Source organism: Sturnus vulgaris, chromosome 1 (genome assembly GCF_052056855.1).
Source record: "Sturnus vulgaris isolate bStuVul1 chromosome 1, bStuVul1.hap1, whole genome shotgun sequence".
NCBI lineage: Eukaryota > Metazoa > Chordata > Aves > Passeriformes > Sturnidae > Sturnus > Sturnus vulgaris.
Genome location: NC_142243.1, coordinates 89,860,479 through 89,874,634, shown reverse-complemented (window position 1 = coordinate 89,874,634; position 14,156 = coordinate 89,860,479). Strand labels below are relative to the sequence as shown.

At 34.8% G+C, this 14,156-nt stretch overlaps 1 long non-coding RNA gene across 1 annotated transcript; it reads left to right on the top strand.

The window, feature by feature from the left end:
- Nucleotides 1-188: 188 nt before the first annotated feature.
- Nucleotides 189-11,322, top strand: LOC148225347 (uncharacterized). The gene is made up of 3 exons (XR_015802506.1): nucleotides 189-2,080; nucleotides 8,380-8,523; nucleotides 9,012-11,322. It is a non-coding gene; the product is annotated as an uncharacterized LOC148225347 (long non-coding RNA).
- The last annotated feature ends 2,834 nt before the right edge of the window (nucleotides 11,323-14,156 follow it).

Below are 14,156 nucleotides of genomic sequence, written 5' to 3'. Positions count from 1 at the left end.
AATTCTCAAAGTCACAGGTCCATATATTATTTAAATAAATGAATGGGCTTCAGTAAAACATGAAAATATCTACATCTGGATATATTTCATATAATAAATCATATGAGCTCTGGGGTTTTTTTGGGAATATGATGTCATCACAACCCTTCAAGAGAAGTATTTTGCTGTATCTCATCTATTATTCTATATATTAACACAGAAACAGCTGTCATTCTGATGAATGTTCTCAGGATACTCAAAATAATGGCATGGGAAAGTATAGCCAAAAATACTTGGCATCCACTGCAACTCATTAGTAGAGTTCAGCATCATGATCAACGTTTAATGAATTATGATCAATTTTAAGTGACCATTTATCATCTCATATTGACTGGCATGCTAAATCTTTGACGGAATATCAAAATGGGCCTCATGCTGGTTGCCATCAAAGTCTGTCATTAACTGAAGACTCTACTACACCACGAACAATCCAAAATATAGCAAACTGGAACAGGGACTCTGACCCCCATGTAGAGTTGTTCTAACTCATTTTGCTCTTTTTCCTCCTAGATATAGGAAAGATACTGAAGTGCAAAATAGAAGTGTTAAAATATTTATTTTGCTAATGTGCAACATATTCATTATATAGGAATAATTCAACTTTTGGTGGCAATGAGATTAATTTTTCCACTAAAAGCAGGTAAATTATATCTAGCCAATATTTTGTTGACTTTCTTGAGGCATTCTCTTCTCAACTTGAATTTATCTTCTGTTGTTTCATTCTTTTTCTTATCTTCTTTATTCATGTCTGTAGCATCAACACTGATTTTATAACCTTGGTGTGTTTTGTTTCACAAGACGTAGATGGATTCTGTGACCTATTGCTGCCATTGAAATAGTTGGGCATTTAGTAAATATGGTGGCTCCCCTCTTTGCATAAGCTTTTTTGAAATAGTCAGGTAAAGGAATTTGGACTTGGAAGAAATGCCTGCAAACCAGCTCAACCTTTGTTTTCATCCAGCTGAATGCCTATAGCCAATAATGCTACCTTAAGGCTTGACAGAGACCTCTGCAAATATTAAATCCTTCAAAGGCTCTCACGCAAGCTCTTGTTGATGTGGTAGTAATTTTTATTCATATTACATGTATATATTATAAGAATTTTTGATGATTAAGTTTAGAGTTTATATCTTTATTGGAAAAACCTATTGCTGCAGCAAATCTCTCAAACTTGAAAATTGATGATGGCAGTGATTTCTATCGCAATAATTTTGGTTATGAACAATTTAAGCCCAGTCCAAATTCAATTGTATTTACTCTGTGTGTTGCCTCCTAAAAGTCTCTTCCTAATGCAATGTCTGAACATTGTTTTTAATTGGTCTTGGTGGAGGTAATCCAAAAGGAATTTAGTTTACATATTTCCTTAACAATATTGTCAACCACAACCTTCTACCAAAGAAGCCAATACAAAAACTTAGAACGTGTGATGCAGGAGACTGATGTATACTGCAAGGATCTGACTTATATGTGCATTTATTTGCACAGTCTTGAAGGTAGGAAACTCCATTATGAATGGCATAGTGTAGCCAAAGAAACCTACCACCAAAAGTGAGGAAAGTGAGTGGCCAGCAAAAGGGAGAAAAAACAGTGATAATTCTGATTCCCCACTGCCAATAGGATGCACTTTGGGAACTTGTTCATGAGGAAACTCAAAGGTATCTTCTTTCCTGAAATTATTTTCCTGCTATTTACATTTATGTGTTTGGAGTCCACAATACATTTTGACAATAAGTCTACATGAAACCCTTAAGCACAGTAGGAAAAAAGTCTCCTTCATTTGTAACCTGCTGCCTCATCATTCATGTGGTGTTGCCTTCTTTCTGCATTGTATGTACAGTGATTAATATTTAACTTCCCTTCATCTTCTTTATGCTGTTTGCAATTTTTATATCTGCTTAATCTTCGTTTCCTTCAATCGTTCTTTTTCAGGCAGGCTCGTACAAGTGTATTTGCTACAGCAAAAACAGAGAGCATTTCCTTTAGCTTGGATGGTTTTGTTTGGACACAATAGAACAGCATGGAAACAGTTCACTATGTGCAGGTTAGTAATACAGGAGAGAATTTCATAGTGCTGGACTCTATTTTTGTGTCCTGTGAACCATCAAAGATCAGCTGTGGCTCTGTAATGTACTATTGGATTTGATATTGTACAAGTATTACTGCCATTTACTGCACTGTGAAGCCCTTTCTCATTAAGGGCATGCATCGCTGTGTCAACCTGAGGAGGCTGCCATAGATTTGTTAAATATCTGTTATGGATTATTACATGGAAAAGCATGTGGGCCATAACGTTTTATTCAGCAAAATTATCTCTTGGGTACCTGGGGTTTGAACGAGGTGCTTAAAGAGGAAGATTTGCTTGCTGACAAATATCTTCCCCTTTTTGTGTGTATTAAATTAATGGGAACCATATGGTGAAGCACAGAAAAACCCTGTGTTAATATCCCTTGCTAACTACAGCCACCTGTTATAATGGCCACACTAATAGCAGGCCTGTTGGTGGTTGTGATTAATATATTCAGTGCCTTTCTTGGCTTTTTTTGGCAGTCATAGAGAATTATATGTCATCCTCAAAACTGAAAATCCTGGGATTAGTTCTTTAAAAGATTCTGAAGGCCAACACAGGAGACCCATACCTAACCTTACTATTTAAAAATCTGCTTGTTTTTGTTTTTAATCACTTTATGATAAGGTGTTTTTTGTGTATATGTGTTTATATGGCACTCAGCTTAGAAAGGCTCACTAATTCTCAACTTTTGACAGGAATGTGTTATTTTCTACTGCTATCATATCCTACCTTCTTTTTCTCTGTGCCCCATTCTCTGTGATCATCCCTTAGCAAATTTGTTTCGCTGATTTCAATTGTTTGTCAACATGCCAGAAAGTGGTACGAGTGGATTGACTGGTAAATTAATAATTGGAACCTGTTGAAAATGTGACCTCATCCCTTATAATCACATCAGTCTTGTTCTTGTGATAAATAGGCTGCAGAATAATTATGTGTAATGAGGTTCATGTACTATTTAACCATTATTATTAAGGTAAAGCAGCACCCTCTGCAATATGTATTTGAAGCAGTAGTTGTGCTTCCCTAACAGACTTCAAAGTCACAGGAATGAATTTGTAAATGAAAAGGGTAAAACCAGCTATCACTCCTTTTTATCTGTTTGTTTGCCTCTGCTCCTTAAGGTCCACCAAAATGAAAGAAAAAGAACTAGCTAAGAATTGTTAAAACTAGCAGGATCAAGAGTGTGGTTGGTTTATAGCCCTGAAACCAGTAATTCTGTTGCTGCCTAGACACTCTACCCTGTGAACAGCAGCAGTCAGTGACAGTATTGAGAAAGAAAAAAATAATTACAAATATTTTTAAAATCTTATTTATTTATTTATTTTTAGTGCTGACAGAGCAGAGAAGCATGAGCTGGAAAGTGTGGGGCTGGAAATTCTGCAAAGGTGTTCAATTCCTATGTGAATTGGCCAGGTCGGATTTGGAAGCCTCGCATCTTCATTGAGATCAAATTGCACTCCAGAATGTAAATTTGTATAACAACAATGGGAGGGAATAGAATTTCTATCTATCTATGGCCATCCCATCTCCCCAACCTCTTTATTTTACATAGGCTGTAACAAAGAACAGAGAGGGATTTAGGGACAGAGACAGGAATCTAGGTTTCCTATGTCTGATTGTCTCTTTTCACCTTGAAACTTGAGTGACATTACACCTCAGAACTTCTGCTGGCTGGAGGGATCATATTTTCACTGAGACTCGTAGTGACAGATTCACAGACAGATATTTAGCTGTGTTAGAGATAATTTTGTTCACATTTTCAGCATTAATAATTGTCTTCCTTTGTTGGTTGCCTCCTCAGCATGCTGGAGGGTGAAGATATTTTTCTTGGCATGTAATTGTTGCCTTTTAATGTACTGAGGTGATTTTTTTTTTAATTCAGGCATGGAAATTTCTCTCCGTAATGAATATCCATGGGCTATGACCTCTCTTTAAGCTGTCCCTTTGTATGTGCAAGTACCATTTTCCTATCTTAGAGAGTTATTATGAGTATAAATACATTCAAGATTGTGATTTCCTCTGATAGTAATAAAAGCTACACAATATAACAAGTATCTAGAAGAGAACTGGATGAAATAATTTGTCCGCCATTTTTGCACGTTATAGAAATAAATAAACACATCTTTGGTGATGGTGAAATACTTTCTGAATCACTATTAAGTCATTGAAATATTTGTATTTTGGAAAAATTAAATGCAAAAAAAGTCAAACTTTGATTTGGATATTTCCAATTGGAATGTTTAGTTTACTATAAAGTTGAAAATTAGTCTTTTATCTTCCAAAAGTTTCAGTCCTGTTTGAACCAAAACAAATGGTAACAAACTATCTTCTTCATCTGAAACAAGGCTGATTTTCTGCCCCAGCTTCTGTATTTTTCAAGAGAGGTAATTGTTTCAGATTATCTAAAAAAGAAATTAAAAATTAAAAAAAAAAATTAAAAATCGATTTTTTCAGAACTCTTAGGGAAACAAAATATCTAATGTACAGTGAATCTTATATCTTATTCAGTAGCTGATATTGTCAGCTTGTGCTGACATTGACACTTGAGCTGTGTAATTTGCTGTTTCTCTAAAGGTCTGTTATGTTCTGTGTTTTCAAGCATATGCATTTATGACAATGACATACAACTGTTAAGGACAGATAATTAAGAAATGAAGGATAAATGTTTCTCCTTTCATGAGAGTTTGCAATATTATATTCCTGCTCCAAGTCAAATACTCTAAGGAGCACTCAATTTAAGACAATTATAAGATAAATTATTTATAAGTGTAACTGAATTCCTAAGGTAGTTTATCAATAGTTATCAAAATACAAATATAGTAGATAGCGATACTATACATTTTTATTTGATGAGATTGTATATAATTTTCATTATTGTTAAAAATTCATCTCTGCTTCTTTTTATGTATAAACAGAGCATTTTATCTAATAATATTTTCTTCAGATATTGCAATGTTTTTACATGGGTTAGTTTTAAATGTATATTTCCACTTTCATTTTATCATCAACCTTGTGTATGCAGGCAGAGACTATTATTACTGCTTTCAGTGTCTTTGCTATTTGCTTAATAGCAGGTTTCAGTTGATGTGACCTTTTACTTGATAAAAAGAAAATACGGCATCAATGGATTGCTATCATCAATAGCATACAATTAATCAAGCAATGATTTAATGAAAGAATAATGTCAGAAGAACTGTGTTGGAAAAGCTATTTTAAGACTTGGAGAAAATTTTATGCAAAAAGCATATGCAGAAGGTAGTGATTTCATTAGCATAGTGCTTAGGAGTTGACAGCAACCTTGATTTTCTTCTCTTTTCTCTAATTTTATGCTTAAGTGATCATTGAAGTAAATGATGTGGAAAAAAGAAGCACCTCTCCCTTGTCTTAAAGAGATGAAAAAAAACATTTAAAGAGTAAAAGGAGGTTTCAGTCATCTGCTTTCCCAGATACTGTAGTTGCCAAATAAAGAAAGCTGTGACCTCGATTAACTGTGGCATGACCTTTGACTTGCTATCTAGTTTGTACTTGATGCAAAGAGTTCTAAGCAGCTAACAAAAACATGCCCTGAACATTTAAGGACATTTAGGTTTTAAGGTTCTAAGGACATTGTTTTGTAAACTTCGTGACCTTTATTTTGAATAAAACATCTCAAAGAAAGTAACTAAGGGTGTCTTGACATCAGTGGAAATAGACTTTATTATGGAAGTACTGTGTGCTGAAACACTACATATAAATACAACATATAAAGGTTTCAATTTCACTTTTTAATTCCTTTCCTATCTTATCTTTATTATCTTTGTCATATTGAAAAGATCTCTTTTCTCATATTAATCTAGAAATATTTAACACGTCATCCCACAAAAATAAAATACAGCTGGACCAACAACCATCCTTCATTCATTTATCAGGTTTTCAAAATAGGAAATACCTGCCTGAATGCGACTGTGCATTTATTAAGTTATTCTTCATTTTGGCCAGAAAATATACTAAGGGCCTTTTCTTGTAGTAAGAATTGTAAGTAGGCATAATAAGTATAGTCTCAGACCCCAGAAGCTTTCACATTAAGAGGTTAAATGAGAGAAATATATCATTGATACTGTAAGACAAAAGTATCTCCCTCTATGACTGTCGAAGAATCAGTTATGCCAAAGGTAGTTTGTGCTGGCAGAGGGACTATGTCACTGGTCTGAAAGAGACAGGTTGTTTCTCTTGTGAAGCACAATGGAGATATGGAGAAGAGAAAGTACATGAAGTAACCAATAAAATTAGTTTTGGTAATTATGTCAAAAGTCAGGCTTCAGGAAATCACACTCCAACTAGAGTATTAAAATGATTGTATTTTTATATAAGAGTGATGGCAGGTAATATAATAGGAATTATTATGGTGCTAGAAGAGCACACAGCCAACATTTCCTTCTAAATGTATGGGGTTCATTCTGGGCGTTTAGAGCATGGTGGCTTTGAATTCCAAATTCCTGACTTCAAAATCCCAATTTCAGACTACGAAATATACAAAAACATATGGACAGAAATATGAAAAATAAATAGGTGCAAAAAAATACAAGCAAGCCATGTCCAGATGAAAGTCATATGTGCATTATTTTGGCCCTCATATTTCAAGGTTATTGCTTTGGTTAAAGTAAAATTAGGTGCTCTGTTAGGATCTGAGTGAAGATATCTTAGCAGGACATCTAAAATGTGCTGAGGTTAAAGCTCAGAAAAAATTGTTGCAATGAAATTTCTGTTCATATAGAGAGCAAAATAGCATCGTAAAAGTCAAAATATTCCTTGCAAGTTACTTGTCCTATTCACATATTACATCTTGAGTTGTCCTGCTCAAGTCACTTTGGTGTGCTCATGATATCACTTCTGTGAATGTGTAGCCTTGCTTTCCTATAACTATTAAGGTGCTTGCTCTTGGAAATTCTAGTGTAATACCAAAAGCAATTGAGACTGTAAAAGGTTTTTATGGAGAAAATTATTTTTTATCACATTCTGACAAATTTTTTACCGTGTTCCTTTTTGTTTGTTTTTAGTTTTCTCCCACTAGTCCTACTTCTGTCCTAACTTCACAAGCTATTTGTTTCTAATACAGTACTTGTGAACTTAGGTAATTGCTAAAAAGTCATCTAGAGTCTAGTGTGCTAATTTGTTTAAATTATAGAATATATTTTTTATTCTCTTTTCTCCTCTGCTACTCTATATGAACTTAGAAATATTGATATATTGTTGAAAATTCAGGTCTGAGAATTGTCTTCACAGTTCTGCTTTCCAGATAAAGCTGCGGGTGAAAGAATCAAATTAGTAGAACTACCAGGAAATGTCATCTGGTTTACACTCGTTTTACTTTTCTTGTTACTGACCATGTTTCCATCATGGATATCATTCAGCTAGAGTTTTACATTGGACACCACATGAAATATCATTCTTACAGGACCACATAATTTGACATTACATAAATATTTGCAAAATATCAATAACTAGCAAAAAGGGGACAGGGAGTCATTAAAAGTAATTATTCAGTGCATTACTAAATAAAGAAGGAAAGCACAGTATTCTTTTATATTGCTATTGCATTGTTGTGGCACTTGGTGTTAGGTAAATAATACTTTATTTATGCCAAAAAAAAGAAAAAAAGTATATTTTTATAGTGCAAGGTAAACTTGTACTTCTTAAATGCAGGGATGTAATTCAAGATGCCTGAGTTAAGAGACTGAACTCTTTGGGCATCTGCATAATCAAGCAGAACAGAGAAAGGCTTCAATAGTGGGTGGTTGGAAGTAGGATATTTAATAGATGTCTCAGGAATGCATTATTTTATTTCCATTTTTCTCTTCTAATTAATACATATATGATGTGACTCCATTTTAACAATGGTGTTCTTTTTTGTTTCATTCCAGTCCTGCAACTTAAATATGATAACATTCCTTCTATTTGCTTGTAGTCCCGTGGGAGAAGTAGACAGGCTAATCCTACACAAATTTCACCACATTAAGAGCCACGGGCATTCTATTAAAGCTGTATATTCTGAACCTCTGCTTGACCTGGAAGAACAGCATGTTATTGAAGTAAAAGAAATGTAAATGCAAAAATAATTAAAAAAAAAAAAAAAAGAAAAGAAAAAAAAAGAAAAGGAAGGGGACATTTAATTATCAAGTTTGCTTCTGGCAAAATGAGCTTCCAATTTTCTTCTCTTTTTTTCATTCTCTGGAAACCTGCAGAAATGAGATAACCCTTAATCCAAAACTCATTCTCTTTATTTACTCCCACAGTGTTTACCTTCCCTTCTTGCATTTCTTTGTTTAACCAAGTATTGTACATAAAGAATAGAAGAAGCTTCAACTCCAATTCTTTCAAAGAGGAGGTGGTAATGACTTTAACAGCTGTGGCATGAAAGCACAGTGTGCCAGGGAAAGGTGAGTTATACCTTTTGCCACCCTCAGTAAATATTTTTAAGGAAACAGCATCTACTCATTCATGCGTTCATAGTTAGATTTATGTCAGAAAAGAACTTTAAGATCAACAAGCCAACCATGAACTCAGCACTGCCAAGTCCACCAGTAAACCATATCCCCTAGTGCTAAATTTACATATATTTTAAATTCCCTCAGGGATGTTGTCTCAGCCAGTTCCCTGGGCAGCCTGTGGCAACTCTTGATAATCCCTTTCATGAAGAAATCTTTCCTATTATCCAATCTAAACCTCCACGAGGCCATTTCCTCTTATTCTGTCACCTGAGAGAAGAGACCAACCCCACCTGGCTACAGGCAGGTGTAGAGAGTGATGAGGTCTCCCCTGAGCCTCCTTTTCTCCAGGCTGAACAATCACAGCTCCCTCAGCTGCTCCTCATAGGATTTGTGTAATGGATCCTTCACCAGCTTCTTTGCTTTGTTCCCTTCTCCAGACCTGGCCACCATCCAGTTGTCTACACGGTGAAGAGTGAGCAAGTCCTCTCCATGAGCAGACTATTTTCCCACAGAAATCCTGTGGAAACAATGTCAGAGGCTTTACTGAAATCGGCTACATCTACAGCAGATCGGCTTGTCATAGCAGGAGATCACGTTACTCAAGCAGGGTCTGCCTTTCATAAACCCACACCGGCTGGATCTGATGCACTGGTTGTACTGTTCATGTCATATGACTTTAATACTTAAAATAATTTAAACATTTTATTTTTATTTATCTTCATGTATCCTTTTTCTGAATATGCTTAATAGCATGCTAACATGCAAATTCCCGTTTAAATTACATACTGTATTCAAGTCTGGCAAAGTAATAGCAATTATCCAGCAGGAAGAACAAACTGCTATTTTTAACAGTGCTTTGAAAGATACCTGCATTTGTTATTACAAACAACAACTCGCTCCAAATTCCTTTTAATTGCTTCAGTCAAAATATCGTATAAGTATGATAACTGTTTCGTGCAGTTCATTTAGCACTTACTGCTTAATCCTGATGGACATGGAAATATAGGGGAGTTCTTGCAAGATGAGCTGAATAGCTTAATTTAAAGGCTAATAATATAGTATAATAATAATATGAATAATAAAGTATTCATTCTTGGAAAAAAAAAATCAGAAGCTTGTCATTCACGTTGACTTCAGTACAGCAAAACTGAATTTATGATACTTTGTAAGTAAAACAACTTTACTTTTCTGAAGAAATTGCTCTTTTAAAAGCATATATCTGGAAGGAATAATAAAATTGAAAGCTGAATTTGATGCAGATGAATTTATGTGTCTTATCTTCAGTAGTCTATCTTACATAGCTTATTTCTATCCTTTGAAAAGGTTCACTGCAATCTTTATAATGGAATACATATACTATCTGTAGCATATTTCGAAATGACTTCTTATTTGTAGTTAACAAACAGCTCCCTATGAAATTCCTGTTTAGGGTTGCATTTCAGACAGCTTGCACTGAATGTTGTGCAATTCTCAACACATATTTGAGGAAGAAGAAGCATGTCCAGTGAATGAATCAAGAGCAGTTTGCTAAGAATGGTCTTCTTTCTTTGATATAATTATGGAATAAAGTTTGTGAGTTTTTTTAATAATTGTTTTAAAAGGTAAGTTTTCTATAATGCTTTCCCATTACTTCTTCCGTACCTGTTAGGATGTATACCTCTTCTTATGGAATTCTGTCTCCCTCATTTGGAATATTTATGGCAGAAAACTGTTTTTGAAACAAGAAGAAAATTCATTACCTAATTACCAAGATGTCAGTAAAATAATTTTGGAAATCAAGTTATAAGAAAGACACGGTTTATATCTCTGGAGTTTTTTAAATTATTAACTCTCACTGCAGATAAAAAGAGCCCAAAAATTCATTTAAAATGTCATGACTGCCTTGTGCCACTTGTCTGCATCAGTAGAAATTGCATTGAGGATAATTTTTCATCTATCTGCAACGTTTTTAGCAATAAATAACTGTAAAATGTAACTTCTCTTAAGGACTATAAATTATTATGTTATATGATTATAATTTTGCAGTTCAATTAGTGCTAGTATAATTTTAATGTTAAATTTTCATACCTAGAAATATGGGACTTCCTTGCTAGAGACATTAGCAAGTAATGGTTGTTGAGCATTGTAAATATTTTTCCCCCATGCCTCAATTCAGTAGAGCACTTTCCAAGACATTTTCCAGAACTCCTCCATTTTCCAGTCCTGATAAGAGCTGCTACAAACTCAATGAAAGAAATAGACATTCATATGGCAAACCCCCCAGATTGAAATTTAAAAAGAAAAAGAGAGGAAAAAAACCACTCAAAGCAGACATGAAAATAACAGGGGAAAAAAGTTTTAATTTTGACTGTATAATCCGGATAGCATAAGCCAATCATTTATAGCCAGTATATGTACTATTCCTTTCCAGAGTACATGTAAATAGCATTCTACTACAGCAGATACCCAAATAGGGAGACACAGGTCTGTTTTTAGAGCAACAACAACCATGCATAATTCCTTTTAAGAAGCTAAGTAGACAAAAATTAACATCTTAAAAATAACAAGGGATTATTTGAGGATTTTTTTTTTAACAGGGATAACAGAAAATCTGAAATCAAAACAATTTTCAGGAAAGTGTGGATTTTAGTTATTGTTTAAACTATATGTTTTTTTAAAGCCATCAACATGCCTTATTTGAGTAATTGATTCATTCAATTCTAACAATGAATGTAAAGGATAATATTATGTGAGCCCAGCTGAAAATATCACCTGTATTATGTAAACATAAAATAAATAACTTGTTAAAATGAAACATGAAATATTAAACTTGTTTACATGACATATCATTATCTTTTTGGTATTTTTGCCATCTGGTTAGAATTTGATATACAGGAGATATATTGGTAAGCTGGAGGCAGGAAAACAGGTTTAAAATGTAGCTTGAGGAACAACAGGATCATATTTAAAAATAAAAATATAATAATCAGAAGTCATTCTGTGTTAAAATATAAATAAACAGTACAATCTTATTCTGTGTGTGTTTAGCAAATCAGCTCTCTTTTCTGTTATTCCCTCAACCATTTAGTCTTTTGAGGGGGAAAAAATTCTCCCAAACCAAGAGCAAATTTAAAGTCAAATTGTCTGCAAAAGTAGAGCTTCTCTCTAGTGATATTACTTTTATCAGCTTCCGGTCTTACGCCTTCAACTTTTAGCCTAGGTAGTGCACAGCTACACTAGAGTTTCTTGAAATCAACTACAGTGTTTCTATCTCTGAAGAAAATGTTATTCTCTGAGGTACAGACATACTGACATAGAGCAAAATGAGGAATGATTGTATGTGCACGATGTGACCACACCAATAAATGTACGGCAAGTGCTTAATGGATTAGATGAAGGCAGAAAAATTTTTAAGCAACACAAAGCAGAAATGGGGGAAAATAACCTGAAGTGTTTTGTGACTAATGACAGTTGTACAACTTGCAGATTCCACTACTCAAAACACCTCTAAAACTTCAGTCTGAAAATTTTTCTGAATCCAAAGGCCAGGAATTATTTAGCGAAAAACTAAATATCAAGGCACAGGGATTTTCTATTTCTCTCAAACTAGAACTGGATGTGTTATTTTATGGATTTGATTATGAAAACAACATTGAGACATGCCTATCTGCAGGCCATAAAATATAATGATAAAATTATCTCCATTCACCACTTCCCTTCAATGTTCCAAATGACCTCACAAAAACTGATACCAGTGAACTAGGAAAGGGAATGGAAAGGTAGAAAAGTCTCCACAGGCATAGGGAGAGGAGAGTTGATGGGCACCTCTTAACTTCCCTTATATGCAATGGTAGTTTGGGGAATGTTATATGGATTTCTGTGCCCAGCTTTAAGCCCTTTTACTGTCTTAACCTGTGCAAGTTTGACTTCAAGGTCTTTGAAGACATCCAGTTGATGCTGTTTGAAGAATTTGTATAATACCTAGAACCATAGGACTGCCTGATTTTCTATAAGAAAAATAGTATAGAATTGTTGTGAAAGTAGTCTATGAGGGGTGGGCTAGCTGCTCTAACCCTTTCATCTGTGAACATAATCTTAAAATTTTGTTACTCTCCTCTTTTATGCTGAATGTTCATTTGTTCATGAGGTGGGTGTGGCTATGCAATGCTGCTGTGTGGCCAGCATCCTGCCCGTCCCGATGGAAGGAAGTGTCTGACTTCTTGCCCAGATGAAGTTATTGTTGTTGTTGGAAGAAGTTATTGTTGGACTAACCTTAAGCAAAACATTAGTTTCAACATAATTCTGCACTTCATAGGCATGAAGTCCAAATGGTTTCACTGGAAATTACAGGAAAACATTTCCCTTTGCATGGTGGCTTCCCCCAATTAGAATATAGGGGAATTTGACAGGAACACAAGGAATTAAGTCACATCTTCAGCCTGGGTGAGTGCTCAGACTATAGTGGATTGCTGAACACCTGTGCCAACATTTCCAGGTCTCCTCCAAAACACATTGAAGACAATGGTTACAATTCTCAATAATGAAATGAGTGTTGAACTAATCTCTAAATTTCCCTCGCTTGGTTCACACTTTGCAACCTTGAATGGAAAGGAAAGATCTGGACTTTTAACTCACCAGTACAGCTATACAAAAGAGGGCTTTATTCTGAGAAAGATGAAAGTGTCATTGGGTGCCCCTCTCCCTCACTAATATGGCGTTTTTGACTGGTGCCATTTGTTCACAAATCACATATAAAAAAGCAGGTCATGTGGAGTGGAGAGAGACAACCTTAGAAAGCAGAACAAAGGATCATTGTTGATGGTGTGCGAATTATTTTAAATTTGAGGTCTAACAAGAAAACTTTGAAAATAATGGTCTGTGGACTATCTTGATGGAGCTTTAAACTCAAGTTTGCTCCCCTAAATTTCTTCTCTAGCTCAGAAAGCAAAGATGTGAGGAACAGTTAGATGTAAATGCAGATTTATTGGATCTGGCAAGCTTTTTGACTGTGAAACAGTAAGCCCAAAAGCAAATCCTTTCTTCAGCATTATTGTCAATCAGTCCAGAGGGGAAGCTATCCAAGCTGTTGTTCACCTTGAATGAACATCTTTTAGCAGTGCATTGAAAAAAACAATTCTGTTTCAAGAGATTGTCAGTAAAACAGAAGTCTTGAAACAACGTTTAAAAGCTGTTACGAAAAACAATGAGAAAATAATGAATATATAGAAGACATCAAACAACACAGTACTTGATGAACAGGACAAATCTTTAGGAAAGAAAACTGTTTAACAAAGCATTTTTAACTCTCACTGTATCTCTCCCAAGATGTAAAAGAATAGTGATTTCCCTAAATAACACTGCATTAGGTCAAGTGCTGCTCTGCTAATCCAGGAATTTGAATACAAGCAGGTGGAGACAAACAACTGCAAACAACGCAGTGAACACAATATTTTTGTATGCAAGGTCCTTCTTTGGTGATGTTTACTAAGAGCTCTGAAGAAAACCAGAAAAATTAGTAAGTAGTATCACAGGCCAGGGTACTGTTCCTATATCCTATATCAGACTCCTCTGAACTGTAGCAGTAGCTAGTGCAGTATATGTCA